We start from the raw sequence: 23171 nt of genomic DNA on the forward strand, positions 1-23171 counted from the left end.
AGGAAAGGATGGAGAGGGTCAGGAATTGCCCCGAGAATAGAAGATGTTAGTTTTATAAGGTGATACTGGGTTAATCTGCTTCATGAAATAAGGTGAAGTACTTAAACATTTGAACATGTGTATAGAGGGGAGGAAAGATGAGATATTCCAGAATCATGGAATTGGTTGAGGTGTGAAGATGCCTCTGGAGATCAAGAGCAGGTTGCTCAGTCGGGTCCTTACATAGCCTGCTGTCACAGCAATATGCACTGGAGTATCTATCTGAGGGGGCTTCGAGCTGGCTGTGCTGGCTAGTGCTGCAGAGTGATGAGTAAGTATTCTGGCTGTTAACCTTCCAGGAGCTGGCTTGTCCATGCCTACATGGGCTTCTGTGACTGCTGCGTAGAAACACCCAGGTGCCATGTAGTGCCATTGACTCCATCAAGAACCTGGCAAGGCTGCAGGTAAAGTGGAGCCAGGAATGAAAAACCTTTCCAGAATTGTTTAGATATCTCAAAAATAGCTTTTTTTTTTTTTTTTTTTTTTGGCTTGGCATATTACAAAACAAGAACAATTCTTATGGCTTGTCCAAAATTCTTCACATTAATTACTATTAGAAAAATGTATTTTTGTTTTGTTTCTATAAATGTTCTGTTATAATCCAAATATTTAAAAGGAAAAGCAGCATCAAAATAAGCTATTTAAATATTTGACATTTCTTAAAATGTGGTTTTAATGAAGCTGACATAATTCCACAACAGGTGAAGATATGAATGCTTCTGTTATAAAGTTCTCAACAAACTGTAATCCTGAGTGGGAAAAATCTCTCTCAAAGGACAGGGTTGCATTTCCATTAAAATCTTAAAATCCAATCTTATGTTTTCTGGTCAGGTTAAATTCACCCATATTTCATTTGGATTCCTTCCTGAATGAAAGCCACAAGATCTAAGCTTGGATTTTTGAAAACAGTTAATGAGAACAGAAGTACAGGTGGGTGCAGCAGCTCTCTCTCCCATGAGAAAAAGAAGTGAAATAGTTTAGGGAATATCTTTCCCATGTGAATTAAAGGAAGACGTATGTAAAACTGCTTTCAGTATGCAAACTCATCAATTCAAAAGGAAATTGTTAAGGATCTGAGCAGCCTTCACACATACTGATTTCAATAAAAATTGAAAACACTCAGGGAAAACACCATCATGCCCTGAAATACACTGTTTTAAAGCTTCATCTTGTATTCTGAGCACAGCTCAGGACATTTTATATGGGATGCAGACTTGGGACTATATCTGCTGCTACCATTGTACTGCCAGGGGCTGGCTAGTTGAGCTAAACCAGATCATGAAAAGAGACTCTGGGATAGCTCTAGTAGTTGGTCACCTTTCAGGGGAAAATGCTGCAAAGTCTTCACCCAGGTATCTTTCCAATCTTTCTTGCAGCTATTCATAGAGTAGCCCATTCAGAGTGGTAGAATTCAGCAATATTCGACTAATGCCTGTGTAAAGGGTAAGAGAAACCATATCTTTTAATTTACTTTCTTGCAAGCTCTCTGCACACAGTCTACATGCAACACAAGAGGTTAAAGATCCTTAGAGAAAAGATCTTTGTCATCTGGCTACTTTGCTGAGAGATAAGGTTACTAAGACAAATAGGACAATACCAACCACACAACATTAAGGATGTGATTCTCAATGGCCTTAGCAAATTTAAGCAAATCCTTTTCAACAGTCTGACACCATAAATGAAGTGTTTGAGATGGTATCTCCAGTATTATAAAGAGCAACCTTGACACATTCTTTGATTAGGGAAGCTGACATTTCTGTTAAAGTTCAGCAAGTCACAGAATCCTCTTAACATATGGCCAAAGATTACAATGTTCTCTTCTGAAAAAGGTAAGTGTGATTGCAGATCTCATAACTTTCAAAGTCAGGAACAAAACTTATTGCGTCTACCTCACTTTTTCATTCTCAGCAAAACAAACAAAGATGAGGAGACAGATAAAATACCAAAGAAGAATAATGATAATAATAAATCCCCCACATGCTTTGAAGATGTAGCAAAGACAAGAAAGCAATGTAAATTTTGCTATTATACAAATATTATGGTACTGAAATTGCTGAGATAGAAGTTGAAGGATATTTTGTATGATATTATCACTATTCTGGTTTGATGACAAACAAACCTTAAACCTAGAGATGGGACTCAAGCCATAGCGTGAGATTCAGCAGACGATTTTACCCAAAGCTCAGGTTACATCTATTCATATCTTGAGGTTTGGAGGTCCAGAGAAATATCTGCAAATTTAGAACATATGGAGTGGAAACCAGGTTAGAAAACCAGATATAATAGAGTATCCTGAAAGGTTGCAGTATTGTTGGGTTGTGAGTGGATCAGTATACTGACAGATTAATCTTCAGAGGGCTGGATCAAACCAGAAAGTAGAAGGCAGTGAACACTTTTATGTAAACATCTAAAAAGGTTTAGGTTTTATTCTGTTCAAGGTCCAGCTAAAGGATCTAGTCAGTTTTTATTTATTCAAAGCAATTTACCCTGTGCTCTTGTTTTGTTCTTCATCTAACACCATAAAGAAAGATTTCTGTAGAAAATAAAAAGAGGCATGGAAGTGTACCATAAACAGTACATATTTACGCAGGGATTGCAAATAGTGTAGCTTGAAGAGGAGAATGCTCCATTTATGCTATCCACTAGCAGTTTACACAAGCTCTAAGTATAACTGCACATCCTAAAGCACAAGAATAAGGACCAATCTTCAGAATTGTTTAAAAGGTTTACAGCTGCTTTCATTGAAATAAATGTACTGGAAACAACAGAATCAGGAAACGGTGCGAAGGCTATAAAGTTTGCATAAAGAAACCATTATGAAGGTGTGCCAATAGAACAATTGTTTGATGTTGCGTTACAAATGTATCTTTTTTTCCCCCCCTAAGATTCAGTTTATCCAATGGCTTAAATGCAGGAATTATTTTCTGAGATGCAAAGTAGAAACTTTCAAAGAATTGTTAAAAACCTAATCAAGACTAGATGTCAGCCTAAGATGTGTCTGGCTTTTGTATTGGGATTTAATTTTGCTCTTTGCCATCTCAGCTGTACCACCAGAACTGCTTCCCACAACATTTTAATTTCAGGTACCAGATGGAACCTGGAAATACAGAACAACAGAAAAAATAGAACAAAACACCCTGAAATTAAAGATTTCTGATGACTTCGGGTTAAGGAAAAAAGCCCTTGGTAATGGCTAAACCACAGTGTCTGTCAGGATGTAGCATTTGGAGGAGGTCTGCCCTGATAGTCCAGTAATGGAGCCCAGAGTGCCATTGTGCAAATGCTTTACCAATATTTGTTCTTTTCTAGAACTGTGTCTCATCCTAAGCCCTTGGGATATTTCAGCAGAATTTCTCAAGGGGGAGCTGGAAATACTAACCAGAAAGGCATCTTTGCCTCTGTTCTCTCAATTTCTCACTGTTGCTCTCAGTGTCAGTCTTCCTTTTGGAGAAGAAGCTGAGGCTGGATCCTGGACAGGGAAGTAAGGGGAGCTAGAAAGGAGAAGAGCTTCTTCTTTCCCTTGTGCACTCACCCACAGTCCATCCGTTAACAAGAAGATAAAATTTCAGTTTTCAAGGGAGACAAAAGCTGCCTGTAGCTTTCGCTTTCCCAGAGTAACAGCTAACTGTCTGCAAATATGTGAAAGGGAACGATAACATCTTTTGATCATCACACCACAAAGCATAAAATACCTTGTACTCCCTGTAATTTATTACCTTTGGATTTATTTATTTATTTATTTATTTTAAGGAAACAAATGTTATTACTAGTGAAAGATCCTAGCCTGGCAGCCCTTCAAAGAAAGTCCTCAGCCACTGAACACAAGGTCTGCGGTTTGCCCCCTCAGCTCCCCTACCAGCCCCTCAGGTCAGTTGTCCCAGTGGCCTGTCTGATGCAACTGCTCACAGGGAGGGGGGAGAGGGAATTAGCACTTAGCCTCTGTACGGGCTCTGAGATGCTTCTGGTAAGGGTTGTGATTTGTTGCTTTGGTAACTGAAGAACGTCATCCAAAACCCATGGGCTTCCCTTTCTAAAGTTCCTCACAGAACATGACACCTCTGAAGGGTTTTATAAAAAAAACATTATTTGTCCCTAAAGGGCGTAATACAATACTTAAATTTCTTTCCTATAAATGTTAGGTGCCATACTGATTTTGGCTCTTCACATTATTTTTATAAGTTCAGCTGCTGAACTAACTTTCCAAGACAAGTCCAGAGCCATGGCTGGGAGGGCTCTGGGGGGCCAGCAGCTGAAGGCTGGAATCCCAGCTCAGCTCACAAGGGCTCTGGGGAATGCTGGGGAGAAAATGAGACTATTGACCAGTCCTAATTCTTCAGCATTTGGGGTGGGCACTTTGAATGGGATAATGGTGCAGACATAGAGGACTGCAGGAGCGCAAAGGGAATGTAAATGCAGGATGTGTTTGTGGGAGGGATCACTGAATGAAACATTCAGCTTCCTTTAATCAGCATTTGGCTTCAATTCCAAACAGCATTTTGCCTCCATAGTAATCTCCTGTGGGTGATTCCTAAGCATATTTCATATGAGATGTAATGCAGTTAACCATGTGTTCTGATGGCTTTCATTTTAGCCTCTTTCTTCTACCAAAGATCTGCAGGACATTCTTGGCAAAGACTATCCAGCCAGTGTACGGTGACCAGGACAAATGTCTTTCTTGAGTTCTCTATTGCAAGTGGACTCTACTCCTAAGCTACTCCTAGCTGGAGATATCACAGAAATCTTTCCCTTGACTTCTCAGGGCTTTGGACTAAGTCCATAATGCAACCAATGCTTCCAGTCCTCAGATGCTATTTCAGACTAGCGTGTCCAGGAAGTTTAACTTCCTCCATTAACTTTGTACACTCAGAGGAATGCAAGCAAGAAAATGGAATAGAAATGGAAATGTTATTTCTGAGAACCAGACAAAGGGCCTGGGAGTTTGTCCTCTGGTTACAGAAGCGTGTTCAGTATCTGATGACTCCAGCACTGAGTTTTATAGAGACTTAGGCTGAAGGGGCCTTTCAAGGGCAAGGTAAAGAAACAAGGCCAAAAAAACAGGCCAAATACTGAAGTCTTATTCAGAGGAAACTCCCCCTGAGCACAATGGGAGTTTCCCTTAAGAAAGGGCGGCAAGGTTTGGCTCATAAACCCTGCACATAGATTTAGCAAAAAAATGATGTGTCTGTTCAGATTGGAAGAATAATTTGTTCTCTTATGAGTCCGTATACATACGGACTTTGTTAATTACTGGGGCTTCCATAGTGTTTATCTGTTCACCAGCATATTTATTTCCCCTAACATCTAACGCACCTTTGACCTTTAATATAGTACCAACATTAAGCAAGCAAACCAATAAAATGACATGGTTACTGAAACTTATGAGTTTCTCTTGTATTGTCGAACTATCCTTTTTGCAGTCTCACTCATTTCCTGTCAGGGGAGTTTGGCATTCAGTCTCCAGTACATAAACAAGCCCAGGAGCTGGCCCAAGCCAGACATTTTGCACAGCTAACTGCGGAAGATGCTTTACAATGAAGTAGATAATTCTCCCCGCAGAACCTGATCTGTCTTTGGGTGTCCTATGTTCCTATGCCTGGCTTTTTAAACATCCCTCTCCATCCTTTTGGAAAAACAGCCAAACAAAAGCAATAAGAAAGCTTTGTGCTGCATTTCAAGTGAAATTTCCCGTTGACTCTAAGACAGTTTCCTGATACACGTGTGGTTGTTCCTCATGCAAATGAGATGCACTGGAACAGTACCTCTTTTGCAGGTGGCGAAAGGAGGTTACAGTTGCAGCTCCATGGGGGGGCATGTGCATCAGCTCAGGCAGTGTGGTAAGCCCTGTGTGGAGCACTGTCATCTCCAAATTAATATTGGCCATTAGCAGAGCATTGCATCTATATCATTTGGGGAGCCAAGGTAGGTCTTACAGAGACAACTTGTAAACCTCTGCTTTGCATCACTGCATTTTTGGCCTGCTGACATACTCATACCAATGTCTGAGCCTGAGTCAAAAAAAAAAAATTCTTTTACTCCAATAGTGTTTTTTCTTGAGCCTTTGCCACAGAATAATCCTTTTCTCCCCATAAACATTGAGCTTTAATTGCCTTTTGGGGACTCTTATCCATTTACTTGTTTTTCTTTATGTAAAATAATTCTGCATTAAACTTCTTTGTTGCACCTTGGGCCGACAGTTTTAAAATATCCCCCTTTGCCTTGTTTTCTTGGTTGTTCTTTAAGTGATGCGAGTTTACTGCTGATACTGCATTAGTGATCAATCAAAGCTTTGCCAAGAGCACGCAAAATAAATAAATAAATAAATCCTCCAGTATATTTTGATGTGCCTTTGAAAGGAGGAAAATTCCTTTCACATGGCCTCTTGTCCCTAGAAATCTACAAGTTTCTTTGTCTTGGCAAGTGGCCAAGCAGCACCGTGATGTACCATTTTTCTTGGCTAGTGTTTTTAGGTCTTTTGAAACCAGACCAAGTGTTCACATGGTATTTCTTCATTTAACAGCTGCAAGACAGTGACCGCAGCTGCATGTGCTGTGAAACCCAGCTTCCATCTATAGTAAGGGTTGCTGTGTTTTTGTTTTTTTGAGATAGCTGACTAAACGAATTCAATCTCAGGGCTGATATAAGCAGCTCTGTGGCTTCCTATGAAGCCATTTTACTGTACCTATAAACCTTGGTGCTTTAAAAAGCAGAGCTGGAGAGAGGCCTTTGCGGGGTAAATGTGTATATGCATGCTAATTTTCTACATGCGTAGGATTGCATTAGCATCTCCCTAGGTGAATGCCATGCAAGTGGACTGAATCTGAACATCTGTAGCCCACCTGGCAGCAATCTTTGCAAGCCCACACTGCTTGGTTCCTCCCCTAAACCCAATCCAAGTCCCTTGAGATTATAGACTTGGCAGCCTGTTTAAATTGACCCTGTTTAGAGTGGTCCCTTACATCATTTCATTTCATAAGCTGTTAACTAAACTATTTGTGAGATTGGCCCAAGTTGCTTGCTGACAAATTACAACGATGCTTGTAAAAAAAAAAAAAAGGAGAGAGAGAGAAAGAAAAAAGGGAAAGAGAAAGAAAAAGGAAAAAAAGAAAAAGAAAAATTAAATGAGAAGAAAAAGAAAAAGAAAAAGAAAAAGAAAAAGAAAAAGAAAAAGAAAAAGAAAAAGAAAAAGAAAAAGAAAAAGAAAGAAAAAGAAAAAGAAAAAGAAAAAGAAAAAGAAAAAGAAAAAGAAAAAGAAAAAGAAAAAGAAAAAGAAAAAGAAAAAGAAAAAGAAAAAGAAAAAGAAAAAGAAAAAGAAAAAGAAAAAGAAAAAGAAAAAGAAAAAGAAAAAGAAAAAGAAAGAAAAAAAAAGAAAAGAAAAAAGAAAAGAAAAAGAAAAAGAAAGAAAAAGAAAAAGAAAAAGAAAAAGAAAAAGAAAAAGAAAAAGAAAGAAAAAGAAAAAGAAAAAGAAAAAGAAAAAGAAAAAGAAAAAAAGAAAAAGAAAAAGAAAAAGAAAAAGAAAAAGAAAAAGAAAAAGAAAAAGAAAAAGAAAAAGAAAAAGAAAAAGAAAAAGAAAGAAAAAGAAAAAGAAAGAAAAAGAAAAAGAAAAAGAAAAAGAAAAAGAAAAAGAAAAAGAAAAAGAAAAAGAAAAAGAAAAAGAAAAAGAAAAAGAAAAAGAAAAAGAAAAAGAAAAAGAAAAAGAAAAAGAAAAAGAAAAAGAAAAAGAAAAAGAAAGAGAAAGAGAAAGAGAAAGAGAAAAAGAAAGAGAAAGAGAAAAAGAAAAAGAAAGAAAAAGAAAAAGAAAAAGAAAAAAAAAGAAAAAAAAAGAAAAAGAAAAAGAAAAAGAAAAAGAAAAGGAAAAGGAAAAGGAAAAGGAAAAGGAAAAGGAAAAGGAAAAGGAAAAGGAAAAGGAAAAGGAAAAGGAAAAGAAAAAGAAAAAGAAAAAGAAAAAGAAAAGAAAAAGAAAGAAAAAGAAAAAGAAAAAGAAAAAGAAAAAGAAAAAGAAAAAGAAAAAGGAAAAGAAAAAGAAAAAGAAAAAGAAAAAGAAAAAGAAAAAGAAAAAGAAAAAGAAAAAGAAAAAGAAAAAGAAAAAGAAAAAGAAAAAGAAAAAGAAAAAGAAAAGAAAAAGAAAAAGAGAAAAAGAAAAGGAGAAAAACCCTCAAAGGATGGTTCATATGCAAGGTGAAGTCAGCCAGGAAATATTTATGCTGGGTCCTGAATAATCAGATGTTCTGGAAGGGGAAAGGAGGAACAAATGTTTCCCTGTCTGCTTGTTAGGGGTTTTTGTGGTGTTCCAGTGAAGAGTGATGAGGTTTTTGTGGGGTTAAGATATCTGAAACTAAGCCTGGCAGGATGGAAATATTCTGCCAATGCTTAAAAAGAGACCATGCATCTGTGCACTAAAACATGCTGTTTTAAGACCTTAATAATAATATTACTAACTAGTTGGTGGTGGTTTGAACATGACCTGAGAGTGGAACAAATTCATTTTAAAAGCCATAACAGGAATAGTACCTCATAACTTCTGAGACAAAATTCCCAAGGAATTTAATGGTTTTTGTCAAGACCGGAGGACTGAGTCTTGTAGTGCAGTGCAGTGGTCAGTCAGGTGAATGTGGTCCCCTCTTAGATTTTGGAAGATACAAGGATGTGCAGATTTTTTTATCAATTTGTTTAGGAATTGGGATAATCTCATCATGAAAACAGGATTACTGCCCAGATCACCTAATCTACACACAATAAGAAATAGATAGACAGATGGGATGAACTAACAAAGACAGCATGAGATAACAGCCATAGTTAGTAATATAAGCGCACTTTTCCCTTTCTCCAGGTTATTTTTCATTTTTGTTCTTGTAGAATAGTGGTGGCTTGAGGCTGGCAAGCAGCTGAAATGTGGTACTTGTCCTGGGGCTAAACCTGGGCAAAATGTGGCAAAGGGACTGTGCAGGGAGGTGGTATGTGAGCTGCACTCTGTTGAGCGAGCCAGAGCCCTGGTAGCAGAGGCAGCCAAAATTGCCATTGGGGGGGGGTCACTGGGAAACTCAGCAGAGCAGCCTCTGCACACCACCAAGTCCTCGGCCGTGATGGCAGGGCCCTGGGGAGCAGCAAGTGTTTCCTGCCTCTGAAACTCTCCTGGAGGTCCCCTTCCCTTCGGGTCCCTGAGGTATGCGTCTCATGGCCCTCAGCCACACAAAGATTCAGGCACGTGGCTCACAGGGCCAAGAGGAATGGCCACCCTTGTAGTAAAACAAAGTTCATCTGTGTTTATGGAATTCTTTCAGCATGTTGTTTTTACTGAAGAGAAGCCATCTCAGCCCGCCTCCTCTCCCAGCACAGGCCACAGCACGCTTGCTTCGGCCCTCCTAACATTCGCTCTCTCTCTGTTGTTTATGCACATACGCCTCTGCCACCTTGTCTTATGCTCCACTCTGATTTTAGAGATTAAAAGCAATGGATTGATAAAATGAAAGGGAAAAGGATTACATGTTTTACTGAGGATTTACCTGCAAAATACGTTCAAAGGTTTGCTAACACCTTTCATAGCTGTTCATAGATGTTTAATAAGGTTGTGAGCAGTCCAATGGGTCAACAGGTTGCTTTATCCATGGTTCGTCACTAACAATAGTACTGTATGCCAGAACACTTACATCCAGCTGTGGCATGGCTTGTGTCTATTATTTATTCAGACATCATTAATAATTGATTAACCCTTTACAAACCACTTAGACGTGGAATGTCTCTCAAGTAGAAACGGGAACTGATCAGACAGAGGCCTGTCAAGGAGGCTATTAGGCAGCCTCCTTCCTGTCCAAAGAAACCACATCAATGATCTCGTATGTTCATTCAGGTAAATTCTGCTCCAGTTTTATTTATTTAATTTCTATAAATTAAAGAGTTTAATATAATAATTATTATAAATAAATACTTATTAATTTGTATTATTTATTTCTTCTTTGTCTTTTTCTCTGTTTGTTCAATAAAGTTCTCAAGTATTGTAGGGGATTTGGGTTGTATTTTCTGTGAAAGGGTTTTCTACCTATGTTATTTATTAGTTCACTCATCCTCCATGGCCTGGTCTCCTCATGACATACCAGGAGTTGTGTACATGCACTCAGAGATGAGTTGTAATGATTTCCCCATACAAGGTTGCCAGTATGTTCATTTTCAAAACGTTACTATACAATAGCTGAGCTCTGGAGGGAGAACACGTGTGGAAATTGGACAATGGCTTTGTCTGAAGTCTTGTAAACATGAACAAATGGAATTTTTATCACAGGTGTAAAACATCATAAAATGTATAGGTGTGTGTCTACCAGTGGCCAGGACATTGGTGTCATTGTTCATGCTGTGCCCAGGCTATAATTCTTTAGGAGAAGTGCAAAGCATACTCATCCTTATAGGCTCTGACAGAAGGACCTCTCTCGCCTCCTTTCCCAGGCAGCATCTCCTAGGCAGCATGCGATAACCTGCCAATGGCAAAGAAGGGATAAGCACACATGATTTACAGTAACTTTAATGGAATTCACTTGATGGCTTAAAAGCTTTCTATATAACAATATTAGCTCCTACTGACTCCTAAACAAGCCTTTTTCTAGTTAAAAAACACAGGCCTGCAAATGGGGAGGCACCAAAGGGACTTGGTTCAACAAGAGAGTCTGAGCTGCACAACTGAAAGGTATTGCTGGCAGCATGCTCAGGGGATTTGCTATGGAGGTTTCATAAATTTAAAATAAAGCACCTGCTTCTATGTTGAGTCCTTCTGTGTTTCTGTGCTACTGAAAGCTCCTTTGAAACCAAATATATTGATATATTCTACACTGCAGGGAAATCAATAAAAACTTTAATCACAAAATTAAATAAAAACCAAAGCTACAGACATTACATGGTAGCACTTTTGGAAGGAGCAAAATGATGTTTTATGGTTCTGCTGCATGTGGACTTATTTACAAAATAAATAAATAAATAATCATTAGCTTCTTTAGCACAGTTGAAGTGGAGAATAAGGACCTTCCCATCACTTTGAGTTGACATCTTAGTGGCTTTACTGCAGTTGCAAAGGAAGAGCAATGCCTAGGTCCTTCAGTGATGTAAGGGGTTTTGACAGAAGGAATTAGCTCTTAGATCCACCTTTATTGTGGTCTCTGAACTTTGTTAAAAGTTTGTGCCACCATCCTATTCCATTCATCATTGTGAAATAGCAAAGTACATTGTACAGTGAAGTGGCACACCTGAATCACATATACATTGCAGTAATGGACATGAAACTGAAGATCCTACATTGTATCAAGCAAAATGTATCTAGAAATACTTTTTGGCAAGTTTGCATATAGAACTGTGCAGAATAATATCAAGTAAACATAAAGCTACATTAAAAGTCCTTATTTGTACAAAACCTAAAAATCTTTATGTGTAAAAAGATTAAAGCCAAGAGTTTCTTAACAAAATGTACCTGTTTTTATATGAACACATTTCTTTGAAAATGTGTTGCAAAAGTGCAAAATTGAGTCCCTTAGCATATTAACATGAAAACACTTTCTGAGAAGAATAAAGGTGACAAAATTCCATGTCCGTGTTCTTCATGGAAATTCCTGGAAAAACTCCACCTCAGGTTTCCTTCTTCTAGCAAATATGCTTTAAAATGTGAAACATTTTTCTACAGGATTAAAAACAAAAATAAAGTAAAATAAAATAAGATGCATTTGTACATAATTCTACTGTATTCAGCAAAGATTTTCATTTCGAATTCTGCAAGAAACCAATGACTTTATTGATAAAGAGGAAGATTTTCCATTTATAATATTCATAATTCTTGCTATGATGATAATTATTTGCAAAATCAGAGAAAAAAAATCTGATTAATCTGAAAATGTTTATGAATTTGACCCATCAGATGATATATATCTTCTACAACAACAAGAGAAATAACATAACCAGGATTCTATGAACCTATAGTCAATCTTTCCAGTTCTGATCTGATGGAAACCTGTGTAAAAGGAATAAAAGGAAAAAAATATATAAAAAACAAGCAGAAGCAGATATTTCTTCCCCCTTAAATGAATAGGTGTATACAGGTAAATGCTGTATACAGGTAAAAGCCAACAGATAAATGCTGCTAGAAAAATGAAAGGAGAGATTATTTTCTACTTAAGACTATTTAATATTGTGTAAGATAGAAGTAAATACAAGCATTCATTCTAAACCTAGGGTTTTTGTTTGCCTTTTTTTTTTTTAACTCTTTAGATAATTACTTCAAGAATATGAACAGTCAAATTAATCAACAATGGCAGCAATTCTTCTCCAAGGAATGGCTTTATTCTATAGGTTTCATAATGGGAGAAATGGGAACTGCAGGTTATAAGCCTTTCTTTCTAAATTGGTTTTGGACTTACTCTAGAATGATGGACAGATTCCTAGTTTTTCACATGGATGGGATTTTTAACACCAATTCCTGCTCATAATCAAAGGCAGAAGGAGAGTAGTGCAACACTTTTAGTTAAGCTTACTCATGCCACATTTAGGTTCATTTATTCTGAATATGTTCAGCGATATTATTCTTTTCCTAATTATCACAATAGTCTGCAAAGAGTTGCTCTGTAGGGGTTACTTTGAATTCAGGCCAAAGAACAGGAACCACCTGTTGAGAGATATGTCCATGCAGCCATTTCCAGAATGGGGACTTGCTTCTTGAATGTTGCTTTTCATGGAAGTAACCTTAAGGGTAGAACTTATATAAGAATCCATTAGGGACAGACACAATTGGATCTATCATAGCATATAATGACTTTCTGGGCTACATGTCACTTTGCTTTGCATCTTACAGGCAATTTGTGAATGGCAGTTGGCGAGACAAGATCTGCTATATATATTTTCCCGTAGAATATTGAACATGACACAATAAAGTCTGATTTTAAACTCAAGATAAATAATAAAAAATAACATAGAAAAGCTGTTAGTAAATACTGCAAAAGGAAGTGCTTGAGGGCATTTTCTGATAGCGTAGTTATTTATAAACCTTTCCCTTCTACATGCTAAAAGACTCATTAAGGATGGGGATTCTGGATAAGAGCAATAGAATGTATTGTGCAGTGGGTAGCATGAAGTAAATATTCAATAGGCACTGGAGAGTCCTTGTTCAGGGACCAAGCTCGGGAAGTGATGTAAACTGTTCACAGAGCACTTAATTTGATTCTATCAGTGATTTATTTCAGCATGTGATTGATGGAAACTGACTAAGTGGTAGTGTGGCAAAAGTACAAAAGCTATTGAACTATTAATGTTATTTATAAGGACAGGACTAACTGTGATAAGCAAGGACCAATATGAAATGTTTGCTTGCTTATTTAGAGTGGAAACCCTTCCTTTGTGAGGAGAAAGCACTATTGCACAGGCTTAATGGAAACTATATTAAAATGTAGACCTACCGGAGTCAACATAGACTCAACTCCACGCTGTATGATGGTGTGAAAAGCAGGTTAGGGCTGAAAGTTTTTGCAACAGATTTTGGAAGCACTTTATGGTCAAAATGGTAAAAAGCCATTAGCACAAAGATGCTGAACTCTCTTGGATTCAGAAAATGTTGTTCTTCATCTGTGACCTGTCAGCCGCACTGGGCTTTGCCATTTTATTTCTCTGTTAAGGATGGCAGAAATGGGTAAGCAAAGTGGAGCAGCAATCAGTATTCTTTGTATTTGACAACTATTTCATCTCCCAAAGAAATCACCCCTTCCTTAGGTCCACATTTCCTGAGTGCTTGGAAAGCATGACAATATAAATATATGCCAATCAAGTGGTTAGCATAATAACATATTGTGAAATTATATGTAAACATCAAACTACATTGATTGGGCAATTTCCTATCCAGTTATTCTTGAATTACCACTTCCCTGAATATGTCTTTTAGGAATGTCTGGGCTAAAAAGCAATCTGCAATGTTTTATTCTCTTTAGACCTAATTTATTCAAAATATACCAACTACCACATACTGGTTGATATATTGCAGGCTCGTGGGCCAGCAATAGCAACCTAAATTGGCAACCGACTGACCAGCTACAGAACTCAAGGAAGAATATGGGTAATTGATTTTTAAATATTTGCATGAAATAATTTAACAACATCTTGCATGTGATTTACTGCATGAGCTCAATCTCTAACCCATTTAAAACCATTTCCCTGAACTCAAGCAGAGGGATCAGACAGACCAGCATTCCTAGTACTGGAATCCTCATGGTACCATTTAGCTTGTAGAAGGAAGGAAGGTTTAAAGCCGCAGGTGGCCTCACAATTCCTGGGAAAGGTCCCACTTCCCATGCAGGTCTCCTCAGCAGCTACACAAAGCCAACCAACCTGTCAATCAAAAAGTAGTGATTAGAAGTCAGTCCAAACATCTGCCTTTCTTGTGTGGTTTCCCTGGGTGTTCTGCTTAGATTCTGTTGTATAGAAATACGTGACATGAAAGAGTTTGTTCACTTCACAGAAAAAGGCACAGCAGCTTCTTGGACTTCTGTCTTATTTGCTTTAGCCAGCCAATCGTCTGCATGACAGAGAACATTTTTTAATTTGATGCTGGCACACTGATTAACAGCTCAGGTCCCTTTACAGATATATATTTCTTAGACTTGCCAATCAGCAAGATTAAACAGTAAGCTTGTAGTAATTTACTTATAAAGAGTGAGCGGGTGACAGCCTCATATCAGCTAATGTTGGCATATTATCTACTAAAAGAAAAATGAAACCAAATATTTTGTCTCCTAAGAATCAAAGTAGGAAAGAACAGGAGGAATGTGTGGCATTCTTCCCCAATGGATAAGGCAGTCATTTCCCAGATAGTAATTAGGTCTTTTTCCTTCATGGACATTGTAGGCTGGATTTATGCAGAAAATAAAGTATTTGAAGTAATGTGATATCCATGATCTACTTTTAAGTTTATTCAAAGTTCATAAAGGCCAAGGAGAGTTTTGTCTTAACAGAGCTTTGAATTGAGAGCTCTTTTGCCCACAAAAGTCTCCACTACTTGGTTATCTGGAATAGTTTTTTTTTGTTGTTTGTTTGTTTGTTTGTTTGTTTTTCCTGTAAGAACAGGCTTTCTGACAGTTCTTGTAGACAACAAGGTCAGAATAACATCTAAATATCTTCCAACTGGCTAGATACTAATTCTGACAAGAATCAGGATGTGTAGAGACCATTTTAATTTTCACACAATTTTAACCATATTTTCTCAGAGGCATCCACACAAAAAATCCTGGGTTTGCAGTTTTAGGCCTAACTGTACCTCATCTGTCATTAGAACCATATAAACTCAGGGATCTCTGGAACTTAGGGAAAACATTTATGACAGAAGGATCTTCAAAAGGTTCAGGTGAACATAGAATTAGTTCTGCCTGTCCATTTTGTTCTGTATGTCCAGATCCCAGTCACTAGCTGGAGCACTGAGATCTCTTGGCCATGTCCGCTGTATCAGAAGAATGAAATAGTAAAATAGATAAAAGTACCGTGACTGTGATCTTCCTTTCCTCACCGTTGGCTTCAATTGGTCTGTTGACCAGCCTCAGTGGGGCCACACAGTGACTGAGTTCAGACTCCCAGCTGTTGGACATGTCCAGCCCTGCCCATATCCAATGCATCCAGCATCAGCATGAACCCTACAAACCAGCAAACCTGCCTGGGCTTACCCAGGGCAGCCCCAGTGGTTCAGTGTCATATCTGTTAACAAGCCTCAACAGGCAGGCTTGGTGGGGCTGGGATGGACACCTACGTGACAGTTTGAACATTTGACTGTGTCTATACTGTGCAATTAACAGTCATTGAGCACAGGATCAAGACTTGGTCCCCACTGTTTACAGGTACAGGATCCCTAGTGCTGCTTTGACCTGTACAATAGCATGCACAGGTCAGGTGCTTGCACTGGCTAGGATGTCTTTCCTGCAGGCACTTGGAGGAGGATATCTGGCTTTGTGAAAGAAGAGAGCACTCTCTTCCTTGTTTTGTATCCTGCTCCTGTGGCTCATACTGTTTATGTATACACATGTAATGAAACTTCATTGCATGGTGTCTTAAATATAGGTTTGATGCTAATTTTTCTTGTCTGGTCCGTATTTTAATTTGACCCGACATATTTTTCCCCTTGCAATCATACCATCTTGAGTGTCTGTTACAGTGATAAAATGTCTCACATGCTCTGCCAGAAACTGTCATGTTCCCATTGTTTAGTGATTACAGGCAAGCTGAGTCATAGTGGCATTCAAAACAAAACAAGAAAAGGAAAAAAAATGTCATGTCTTCAGCACTTCAGGCAAAAGAGAATATAATTTAGAAAGGTAAATCATAACATTACAGGAGGTCAAAAATAGATCTCTTGCCCAGTTTCTTAAGATGAGACCTGTATGCAGACTAAAATTCTATCTAGGCTGTTCAAACTCAGAGGATTTGTCAGGAGTGCCATGATTATTGAGCGATAAGTAAACTGGAAGAATATAGATAAATAAAGATAAAGATAATGGACTAGTCATATATTTTAGGCATTTAAGTTTGCTATTATTTTTTCCTTTTATGGAGAATATGAATTATTTTCTTGAGGTGCTGGACTCTGTGTTGTTTGTTGGACATTGCAGCTGCTTGCCCTATCTTGGCTTTTTAATTTTTCTAATTGGTGAGGCAATAACATAGGGAAGATGGAATGTGCTACACAAGTGCAAAGCACAGGCCAGGCTCATTGATTTTAGTAGAAATTAAGGCCTACATCTATATTTTATGCTTATATAGCACATTCCTTCTTCCACACTTTTCCATTTATGGGATAACGTTGTCACTGGAGGGAACACATCACATTCACTTCTGTATTATTTAGCCATGTAATGTGATAGTGATAAGATCAAGATGTTTGGCACTAAAATCCCAACTGTTTCAGCAAGTGCTTCATGGTTGCTTGGGGTGTCATATCTGTTAACAAGCTTGTTCATCATCTTTGCTTTTTCCTTGTGGAACAGGTAATGAGTGGTAACTTGTGTATCTTTTTCTCTAGTCATCCACTGCGCTGTTACTGAAACAATTGTCCTGTACTGAATGGGAGTAAATATTTCCATAAGCTGGATTTTTTAATTCATGCTAAAATCTATAGACTAATTCACTTAGGAGATTTTCATGCAGAATGGCAAAACCTGAGATGCAGAACTCTGTTTTTTAAATACAGGACAGCTGGGAATCCCCAGCCCGACACATGCTATTATAATCATAGACCAGTCACTTTACCAGTCTCCTTTTCCATTTCTCTCTCTATAAAAATGGGACAATCTGCTATTTACCCTCCTTGTGGTCTTGTTGTGTGACTTAAGAAATGTTTATGACACAAGACTGTTACTAGCATAACATTGTTTACTCCTCCAAATGTTGATTAAGGATACTGAAATTATCTGGATGATAACAGTACAGTATAAAAGGAAATGAAAATGAGTCTTTAATCACCGTCTCTGTGCATAAAGGAAAACAGATAAGACCATCCCCAATCAAACTATAAATGGGACCTTGCCTACTGAGTACAATTTTGTCACACGTTTTGTCTCTGGGTATTGCATCATGGCAAAACCTTCTCTTTGCTGCCTGCTGCTGTCAAACATAATGAAAAGGATAAAGACAAAGAAAGTTAATGGCCACAATATCTCATATGGGCTTTGCTTCCACAGATCTGGTAACCTTGTCTGGAGCTGCTTTCACTACATGCAATGGCATGCTGTGGCTTCAATTACATGGGTGCTGCTGTGTTGCTGCTCTGCCTACTGACACTAAGATACTGCCTGGATAAATATTGCCTCCTGAAGGATTTCACTGAGTCAAGAGTGATGAGAATTTCTTCTGGACGAGACAAGTTAGCATTGCTCTTGCTGACTCAAGCAGTGGGGGGATCCTTTGTGACTGGTGTAGAAACGCTGCTTTGTCCAAGTCTGCAACTGCTCCCCTGCTCAGGAGGCACAACCCCAGCTCTGTTTCTCCTAATTTGGTTGGTGTCTATCTTAGCTTGCTGTGATACTAGCACATCAACCCATGTGTTTCTTTGTCCTCTCTGAGAAACTGAGCCACTGCCCCCACTTTCATTCACTTCTTAACAAGCCCAAAAATTCTCAGAAATCTCGGGAAATCATAGTGAATGTGAAAACGTGGAAAGCTGAGAAATAGTGTCTTTGATGCCTTCATGAGCCTTATAAAAATCATATATTTACTGAGTGTTTTAAAAATCTTCAGTTCATTACTGTTTATTTCACAGCGTCGTTGTCGTTCCACCTCCCCCCCGGCCCCTCCCCCCCAGTCTTTGACCCTTGGGTCCCTAGCAAGTGCATGTTAATAACGTGCATGTAAGATGCTTTGTCTTACAGATGCAGCAGTGTGCAGTGCAGATCATAAAGCACCTTTAACTGAGTACCAACTCTCTTTCATTCGGAGTCTGCCTTTGTCAGCTTTTCCCCTCTTGCAGCTCAGAAAAAGCAGAGGAAAGTTAAAGGTTTGCCATGGGCTCTCCATTACTTTCCTATTCAAATTTTCAGTTATTATGCTAGACCTCCATAAAAATCATTCTTTCTACTTCTTTGTGCCAGATCTGGATGACCATAATCTCTTACAGTGTTAAAAGTTTCTAGCCCCATGAAATATGAACCACTCATCTCTGTAGGCTTCAGCAGCACATCTACTGGAGCTGGTAATTGAATCTGTTTTGCCTCTCTCTATCCTCAAAACCCCTACCCTTTTTCTGGGATGCTACAGCTACACCTGTGCCAGTAAACTGAGTAAGATTAGGGCATGCCCCAAGCACTGGCACACACTATCCATACTGTAAAACTACTAACATGGTACGTGACATGTCTTTGGATCAGACAATCCAACATTCTTTCAGACAAGTTGTGGGCATGGCTCAGGGTTCAGCATGGGCTAGAGACTGTTCCCAGTTCTCCATGTAGATACATTTACCCTGCCTGGGAGTTAGACAGAGTGAGAGAGAGGTTAGGTAGACATGAACTGTGCTGTATCAGTTGGCAACAGGTGCATCCACATCAGTGTTTTAGTTCAGATATGAAGTGTGTATTAGAAACTAATTTCCTGATTAAAGTTTCCTGTTACCCTAAATCCCATCCTGAACAAAATACAGGGTGCAAATATTCTCTGTCATTAAGGGCAACACTGCACCATGAAATAAAATGGTTGTAAGTTAGTGACAGTATCATAATTCCCAAGCTACTAGCTATGGTAGGTAAAACAAAATAAAATGTTACTGTTAAAAAAAGTATTTCAGTGTCTCAATGTACCTTTGAACATTGGAGGCGACCTTCATTACCACGTTGAGCCTTGGGGCTTGAATACAACATTTGATATTCTTTTTCTTCATGTCCCTGTAACAGTGCTATCATGTGTAAAATGGTTAAGGTTTTAAAGGTGCCATCTAAAAACTCAAGGCTCAATGTACTAAACCTTTGTGCTCCAAACTAAAGATGTCTAGGTTAGATCTGCAAAAGATGCATCAAGTTCAGCATAAAAAAAATCATATAATAGCTGTACAATAGTTCTCACTCAGCCACAAAGATTAAGCAGCCTTGAATGGCAAGTTTGCAGTGATCATGGTCCTAACTGGTATTGCTGGTACTATATCCTCTAGTCACTTATTTGAAGGATCTACTGCTTAGAACAAAATTTCCAGGGAGTATTGCAATGGGATCTCCTCTCCAGATAATATTTCCAATTCACACCATTATTTGAAGTCCCACGTAATCTCTGTGAGGTTGTAACACTTTTCCTTTGAAATATTGCTGCTGTGTTTTGTATAATGGACAACAGCCCTCAGGACAGAGAAATATTGATTGAAAAAGAAAGCCTTTTTAGAGGGGTACCTAAGGAATGGATATCTACCTAAAGTTTGGTATGTTAATTTTAGGGACAAGTACCATGCTTGTCCTATGCCCAGCACAGGGAACAAGTTAATTCAAATGCGTATCTCTGGGAGGCCATTGCAGAACTTTCCACTGCTACTTTGGGCTAGTACTAAGATCAATGACCCTGTACCAAATGCTTTGTTTTTCTACATTTCTACAGTTCTTCTGTTGCCAGTCCTCATGTGCCCTCACAAAGGAGACTGGACAACCAAATGGGAGTATGGAAATGAGTACTAGAAGATAGGAGATACTTCATCTAATAGATCTAGAAAAAGATTGCCTGGAACACGTCTACAAGACATCATTTTGTATTGTGCAAAGATAGATATCTGTTTGGTATAATCTGTACTCTGAGGAATTATCACTTAGGTCCAGCCCTGGACCATACTTACATGGGACTATGAGAACTTCTTCTCTGGCTGTCCGTCTGCCCAACAGATGGACATGATAGATCTGGCTTTTTGTCTTTTTTCTTCTTTTCCCATATCCAGTTGGCAGATCTTGTAATTTGCTGGGATGACCCTTCCAAGGGCTTGATATTGAACCTGCCATCTGTCTAATAATGTGGCCAGCTGGACACTAACACCAAGATTCAGTTCCAGACTCACATTTTCTTTCTCTGGCCCCTTTTTGATCTGTTTGTTCTTGCTTTTATCTGGACCCAGTAGACATGATGTTGTGCAAAGTCTCATAAATTCCTTAGCCAACCTTTTAGTTTCTGGGTATACTTCATGATGGCAGGGGCATTGTTTTCCTGTCCCCTCAGACAACATTTTTTTGTTGGACTTGGACCACATAGGATGCCAAAAAGGGGAAAGCCTGATGAAACTATTCTATCTGCTAATAAGCAGCAATATCTTCTGGTTGAAGCAATCGGTTTACATAAATCACTTGATCATTTCCCTCTGAGTTTAATTGAACCACTGCACTAACTCATCAGTTTGATTCACATGACAGCATACACAGATTCTTGATTCATTAGAAGCACATACTATTTTGTTGTTCACTTAGAGATCATCCTTTAGGACATTCAGAACATTTGAATCTGACGAAGACATTGGGTGTTATTAGATCCAGCTAGGTTACTGAGTAGCAGGTCTGACTGTAAAAGACCATAAAAGAATTGTATTCTGCATAAGCTTGCTACAGGACCCCATCATGTCAAGGACACTACTGTCAATGAAATGAGAATTACTGCATCTAGGTGGCTTTGCTGGCTACACACAAGTGACCACACACACACAAAAAGACCCTAGATGTCAAGGAACGGGAGAGTGGGCTGCTCAGTAAAGGAAGGCAAGTCAGGAGCTGAGCACAGCAGCAAAGCAAGCAGGGCATGGCTCTCAGCAACCTAGCCCTGCAGCACCCCAGCAATGCGGGCAAAACAGGTCCAGGGACAGAAGCTGGCTCCAGCTAAGAGTCAAGATTACTAGACAAGCCTGTAGTGACCAGGCAGGTCTGAAGTCAAACCAGGAGGCCAAATCTGTTTTTCAGGGTCAGAACCTACCTCAGTAGGTTGTATAGCCAGGAACAGGAACAGCTGAAACTTTGCTCAGAATAGGACCAAGGCTTTTGAGCAACAGGTTTAATGGTTCCTGTCAAAACATATAGGGTGAATCAGATCTGTTATCCTTTACAAGTTTAGTTTTAGTAATGTGACATAACAGGCGCCTCACTTTCAAATACAAAAATATGAAGTAGCTATCCTTTTTCATGAATATACCAAAAAAGTCTTTATTGCTCCATAAAGAAGTGTTTCTCTTTATTAGCATGATTTTCCTTGCTTGATCCATGAGAGGCTGTAAAGCCAATGTCTGTGCTCTGATAGTTCCCCTGCTCCTATCCAATAACATGTCAGTGCCATGTCTTCACAGAAGAAAAAGATCATTCTCCCCCAAGGGGAGAATCTTGTTCAACATCTGTTCTATGTCTTCTGCAGCTCCTGCTGTTGCTTCTAACACAGATAACGCCACTCTCAAGTGTAAAGACCTATGTTGAAAACGATCAGCTTCTTGCCAGCTGTTAAATGAAGTACAATACAAGGACAGTCCTTCACATGTCCATGGAGATAAGCTAATGATACTATGCTAATCAGGTGTGTGTTGTCCCCATTTAGCAAGCTTTACTGTGTATAGAGGAAGGTCTACTCACCCTGAATCCACTGAAGCTTGTCGTGGCAGACCATTGATTTATGCTGTTGTTGTTGCCTTAGAAAGCACAGAAGGGTTCATATTGGCAGGGATGTGGGATCAATCCTGTAATTACAGTCCATTAGCAGGGATGCCACTGTCAGGGCTCTCTTACATTAGAAATAGACCATCATTTCTAAAACTGTCTAAAACAATGAGGTCTATGAAAATAGCTCCCACTTGTGAGGAAGAGACTTGTACAATCAGCTGCAGAGGTAATTGCATTGGAGCACAGGTCAGCATGGAGGGGAGATGGTCCTTGTCTCCATGCATTAAAAGCACTATGGCTAGGGCTGGCTCCCTTGGTTTCAGAGTGATTTGCAAGACCACATTTGAAAGCAATCTGCCTGCAGGTGGTTTTCCCCAGAAAGATTTCTCACCAGACTTCTAATTAGGGCTTTGCACTGTCTTCTTCAGCTGGCAGAACTTTAGGGAATTGCTTTCAGATTCCCCATTCAGCTTCTTACAGACTCTTCCAGGCCTCTGCCTTATCAGCTCCATCTGTGACTTTAGTTTTGAACCAATGCACAGCCACTCCCCTCTTCTCCTAACCAAATCTCTTCTTGATGAATTCACAGTTGGTATTTCCCACTGTTTAATTCCAGAAGGTGAAGTATGACTGTAATTAAACATGGTGCTACTCATGGTCACATTGTCAACTGCTGTTGCAGAGTGTAATACACTAGTTGCATTATTTTTGTGAGAACAGGTGCCAGCCAGCTGACACAGGGTGCTGGGTACTTGTGAGCTCAAACAGCGAGCTTATCAGTTGTAAATCTGGCTGCCATTGGCTGTCTGGCATCTCCAAACACTCAGGATGCTAATTTGGAGATAGTGCTGCTGGTAAATTATCAGCTCTAGTATCTACAGTTGACAACTGTCAAGCATCCGCATTTTCTTTGTTCTGCTACTGCTCCACCCAGTGAAGTAGTAGATTGAGGACCCTCTCTGTTGCTGTTGTTCCAAGGCTCCAAACCCTTTTAATGGGCCAACAGTAGGATCATGTCCTGCATTATTCAGAATTTATTTCTTTGATACA

At 38.9% G+C, this 23171-nt stretch overlaps 2 long non-coding RNA genes across 2 annotated transcripts; both read right to left on the bottom strand.

The window, feature by feature from the left end:
* Positions 1-8787: 8787 nt before the first annotated feature.
* Positions 8788-13687, bottom strand: LOC310893805. The gene is made up of 3 exons (XR_014579318.1): positions 13458-13687; positions 11486-11689; positions 8788-10502 (listed from the first exon to the last, which is right to left on the bottom strand). It is a non-coding gene; the product is annotated as an uncharacterized lncRNA (long non-coding RNA).
* A 221-nt stretch (positions 13688-13908) lies between these two features.
* On the bottom strand, positions 13909-22491 carry LOC310893804. The gene is made up of 3 exons (XR_014579317.1): positions 22095-22491; positions 21451-21538; positions 13909-14379 (listed from the first exon to the last, which is right to left on the bottom strand). It is a non-coding gene; the product is annotated as an uncharacterized lncRNA (long non-coding RNA).
* Positions 22492-23171: the final 680 nt, after the last annotated feature.

The sequence above is a fragment of the Anser anser genome, assembly GCF_964211835.1.
Source record: "Anser anser genome assembly, chromosome: 2".
Taxonomy (NCBI): domain Eukaryota; kingdom Metazoa; phylum Chordata; class Aves; order Anseriformes; family Anatidae; genus Anser; species Anser anser.